Source organism: Melanostigma gelatinosum (assembly GCF_949748355.1).
Source record: "Melanostigma gelatinosum genome assembly, chromosome: 21".
Classification (NCBI taxonomy): domain Eukaryota; kingdom Metazoa; phylum Chordata; class Actinopteri; order Perciformes; family Zoarcidae; genus Melanostigma; species Melanostigma gelatinosum.
The window spans coordinates 21,144,896-21,150,655 of NC_136654.1; positions in this window are offsets into that span (position 1 = coordinate 21,144,896).

The window sequence follows — 5,760 nt, forward strand, 5'->3', positions numbered from 1 at the left end:
TTCGTCTCCACCGGCTTTGTACAGGCCCGCATCTCAGCTCCATCTCGCGGTTTGTAACGGCGACTTGCAGCCTCCCCTCTGGTCAGCCCTCCGGTGTCGGACCACGGGCTCCACACCTTCCTGTCTTTATTCAGGCGAAATAAAACCTGTTTCTATTGACTTCTGTCTCCTGTGGTCTTCCTATTGGGTCCTAACTGTGAACTCCTGTGACAACAACAGTGTAGCAGTGTTATAGTCTTGTGGATGATTTGGCCAGAGGTGATTTATTATAAAGTCTTATTGCAGTTGGCAGGAATGTTATACAACATATTATATTTGTATCTACTTAACAGATCCACTGGGTCAGCTTTCACACTGATACGGTACAACACAAAGCATCCTGTACCTCTGTGGGTGAAGGTTACTATTGTGATTGTGAGTGCATGTGCTTGCTTCATATCGGCCAAATTTGTGTGTCTCTGAGTGCATAATGGGCTGCATTGACAGTCAACAGCCTGCGGCTCATTTTCACCCTGTCGTGTGTTAAACCGAACTGCGTCTGCCCAAATTTGATCAATACAAAGGCCTCTTCGGGCCCCAGAAAAAGTCCCCTTCATGTTGGCCCTCTTCAGCAACAGAGAAAAAAAACAAAAAAGGTTGAAATCAATATTTGTTTCTATTGATCCAGTGAGGGCAAGCAAACATGTTTGAGACAAATGCCTGGATATCATGCTGGATGTATATAGAACATCAACGTGGGCACACACGCCTTAAACATGAGTTTAAGAGTTTCTCTCTGGGTTCAAGTCAGGTTACAGTTGAAAGGTCACAGTCTCTTCAACAGAGGAGACTCATTCATTCCTCCATTCATTGAGGGTTTTGGAGGGAAGTGACTAAGGCTCATGGTAATAGTAAAATTTAGAAATAACAACGTTCAGAGAAGAAGCTTCAGAGCATCTTTACCTGGAGTAGAAACGCATATTTGTTTGTGTGAGTGGCCTTATTGTTAACGATATAAGCTTTAGTGGTGTGTGCAAAGTGTGTATAGCTCGTTGCCTTGACTGTATATTACGTATTGAGTGTGTGTTTGATCCATCCATCTCCAATCCCACCTGCGCTGGTGTGGACTATCTTGCTCTTAATACTACGTCAGTTGCTCTGAGCGACTAATAATTTTTACTTTGGGGTTTACTTTGGAGTTAGCTGAAAGTGCTGCGCACCGAAGGTCACTGACCAAGCGTCTGTATTTGAAGAGTTGGGTGTAAGTTCGGGTTGCATTTGTCGACCCAGTTATGTCTGCGAGAAAAGGTTAAAAGTTGCATCTGCTTATATGAAGAAATGTATTAGATTCAAATTTTAAATCAAACAAGATTGAATGCTTATTACTTTTTTATGAGATGTGGCAGCTAGCAAACAGGAAGGCGAGGGTGCACAGTAAAGAGATAGAAAAAGGAGATGGACAGATCAGATCAATAAAGCGCAGATGAGGGAGTCCCACGGGAAGATGAGGGGCGCGTTGCCATCTGGCCTGGTTCACTCTGGCACAACATGAACATAACTCTTTTATCCCCACAGCAGGCACACAACGAAATAAAGGATATCTGCACCGACTCATCAGCCCGAACCTTTATTGCACATAATGATGCTGGTTTGTTGAACTTGAAGTTGTTTACCAAATACACGACATAACAGGAATGCACTGCCAGCACTGCAGTACTCTCTGAACACATGATATCACTCTCATGCCAGTCATTGGTGTGAGTGCTCTCAGAGTAATTTAAGGGCTTCCTTGGCTCGTCATATGATGCCTCTCCTTCTAATACGGTGCATTAGAAGAAAAGCTTGCTCTGTGTATCATATCTCCAGTGCTGTTTGTGCTCCTCTGTGGTTGCTGCTGTTGTATAAGTGACAGGTGGTCGGTGTTGGTAAAAAGAAAAACAATTCTCGCATGTCGAAGATGGATACTTGCGTGTGCATGGTAGATAAAATCAGAATATCTCTGAAACTGGTTCTGTGGGATGCTTTTGATCATTTGTACCAATTCTCATAAGATTCTGATCTGCAAAATGATGTTGGTACCAGTCAACAGATATTTATCGTCACTGCAACTGCACGTGAATTTTAGTCCGACCAACAGTCCAAGAACCAACAATATTTCGTTTAGAATGACATAAAAACAAAGAAAAACCGAAAAAGATTTTAAAACACTAAATTAAATAGTTGGCATTTCCAATGTCCTTTTAACCTCACCAGTGGCCAGTCCTTCAGCCGTTGCCAGATGCAGAACTGTGTCGTCGCTCACCGGCCAGTCAGGGAGCTCGGCCTTGATGTTCTTCAGACCACCGAGCTCTTTGAGCTCCTGCAAGGAGGGAAAGGGCAAGGGCAGACCTTCAGTAGTGCTTTAGTTTTATCACAACCGTAGCCCCTCTTTTCATATTGGTGCTGCACTGACCTGATGAATAGCTGGTCCCGACTCATTGTACTCCCAGAGCTGGTTCCTGTATCCCAGAGCATCACCAACACCACTTAGCAACATGGCTGCTTTATAGTGCTCCACTGTAGCCGATCTAATGGGACAAAAGAGAACAAACAGATGTATGTCTGCCACTGAGCCATAAGGAAACTAAGCAACTCAAGGGAAACTATAAAACCAGAAAATTGCAAATGTAGATGCTCTTTTTAACAGTCCAATGTTCACTGTAACAGCACTGAGGAGATGTTTTATGAGTTTTTATCGACATAATTTCTTCTATCTGACTAATTTCAACTGAAGCAGTGTTGCACATTTAAATGTTTATATTTGATTTGTAGAAAAACACCAGTAACATCACCAGCGTTATCTTTTTCTATTGATCATAATGCAAATAAAAAACACTGTGCCAAGTGAATACTTCAAAATTAATATTACAACAAATAAATGATATATAAACACACATACACATGCATGAAGACATCCTTTTCTGACCATTTATGTAACATTCAAACATGTCAACAAGTCATCTTAGACATCACGTTACTCTCTGGCTTGATTTGAGAATACTTCCAGTAAAATGTTGCACGTGCTGCAGGAAGTCTCCATGCTGTGGTCAGCTGAAGTCTCACCGGTCCATAGTGTCAATGTACAGATCCACTGGTGCCTGTTCCGTGCTTTCTGAAACAGCATGGACTTTCTTGGGCTTGTATTTTGATGGCTGATACTGTGTTTTTGTCCTACACATATTAGCAAAGTGGTTGGGCTTTTTGCATTTGCAGAGTAGTTTTTCCCGGACTCTTGGAGACTCTGTACCGAAAACGACCCCGTCTCTAATCATCTCATCACCGTTAGGGTAGTTGCAGTCTTTTACTAGCAGCTTTAGCTCAGTCACAAACTGGTCGAAATGTTCACAATCTTCACAATCGACTTCTGTATCTTTTCGTGAAATTTATATCGCGCGAAAATGGGGTTAGCATGTGTTGGAATAAATGTTAAATATTTAACTGCCAAGTAATAATGCGTGTTTGATACTTAAATTTAGTTGCATTAAATCATACTGGGATGTCTGCTGAAATTGATAGGATGGCCCTACAGACATACGCTAACTAACACACACACTTTTTTCCGCAGGACCGGTCACCAGGAACAGAATCCTTTTCTCGGAACATGAGATGGGACAGTGAATGTCTCCTGGACCACCCATCCTCTGTCCACTCCCTGTCGACAGATGGGCAGTCTGTGTGTGTGTGAGAGGGCGTGTGTGTGTATGTGTGTGTGTGTATGCACATCTGTGTGACTGAATGAGAGTGAGTCCAGACCTTTGTCTATGTATGTGGCTGTGGGACAAAATGGATACAGTGTTGTTTTCACGTGCAGATTTACATCAAGATGTATGGATGCTCCAGTAAACACAGACTGGTGAATGCGCAAAAGCTTTCTTCCCAAAGAATTGCTTCTCTGACTGTTTCAGTTCCCTATAAATTCTTATCATACTTATCTTTTTTTTTTTTAAATTTACGAAATGTTATAGCTATCTAGAGGGGAAGGTCCATTAATCATTACTCACTCGAAAACGATCATGAAAAGGTTTCATCGAGATATAGAAGCAAGTTCTAACTCCTATTTTTAGTTTGCTTTCTTTCTTGGATTAAACCGTACAGAAAAAAGTATTCTCAAACCAAAGAAACTCATGTAGCCATTTGTGTCACTATTAGTCTCCTATCATAACACTTTAGCTTTCTTATTCAGTGTACTGTTATTGTAAGTAGTCTTCATGTCATCCCAGCATCAACATTTTCAAAGAGTGATTTCAGATGGAATAAACAGTGACTCTCTTTCAAAATTACATTACGTCACAAATTGTAAATTACAGGGGGCACACTGAAATTGAGATGAATCTATTTTGTCCCACATAAGTGACTCTGAAACTGATTTGATTTCTTTATGTCTGTCTGTTTCCCTCTCTCATGAATTATCTATCTACTTATGGCAACCCAGCTTCCTCTCTCTTCCTCACCCGCTGCCCCCATGTCCCCCACTGCCCTCAGTCCTTGGTCTATATAAATCACTGTCTCATCAAGACGATACACACAAGGCAGAAACGTCCTTCTTCAATGTTAAAACCTGGAGTTAAACTGGGAGTTACATTTCGTCGGGTATCAAGTTTGCCAAAATAACAGCTTTTCACCAAATCATCATGAAACAATTGTAATGATTGTAAAGTAATGATGTCATAATATTGACATTTTCTTTGTGGGGAATTGAAAATGAGGCCTCGACCTAAATGTCAAACCTGTGTGTAGCATGCCTAACATTGCAGACTTTATTATAAGCACATTTACTGAGCCCGCGTGTGGCTCACACAGGTTTCCCTACAGCTGTATGTCACCCTATACTTTTCCCTTTAGCATATCAAGTGTTGGGGCTACACCACAGTGAACTCCATGACACGAGATAATTCATTTTGGTTCATGGGAATTCATTTTGTGAGCACCATGCACAAACATCACACTGTGACACAATCAACCGTAAAACTCGCAAACGTTGTCAATCCTTTAGATAAACACGTTCGGCAGGGTGGCATGTATAGTCATGACCTGAACTATACATCATGTTCCCTGGTTTATATCAGGCAAGCATTTGGCCTCAGGTGTCAGCGTAATCCAACAGTAGCTTGCCTCTTTTCGTGCATAAAGGCAGCAGTGTTTCTGTGCCATCCTGTGATTCCCCTCAGAAAAAAAAATGCAGGATAATAAAGTTTGTTTTGTATATTAAATTACGCTGTGAAATGGTGAGATGGGGGATTCAAGGGTGATAACAACATACTCTGAATTAAGTCACAAGTTTGCTGCTACAAATATCAGTGTAACTGTGTGGATCTCAGGTATCTGTAGGTGCGTTCACTGATAGGCAGTAAAACAGGGTCAGTTCAAGGCTTCAAGGAGAATAAAAGTCACCCAAAACAGACAACAATCTGCTGGATCTCCTTTTTTGGAGAAGTTGTTCTCGGAAGTGAAAGTTGGAGAAAAAATGAATTTAATCTTTCGTCTTGCAGCGAGACTTTGATTCATGTTGGCACGATACAGTCTGTGAAGCACTTGCTAAATATAAGATTTACGCAAGATTTGGTGATCAACATTATTGGTGGTTGGTTTGTCCGACTCGGCAACAACATCCCGTGCATGATTGAAGCTGTTAAAGAGAGAGCAGGTTCGTGTGTGTGTAGTGGGCGTGGAGATATGTCTCCTTCCCTGTGGCTGTTGAGCTGAGCGCGTCCGTCATATGATCCCAGTTGGAGAAAAAGCGCA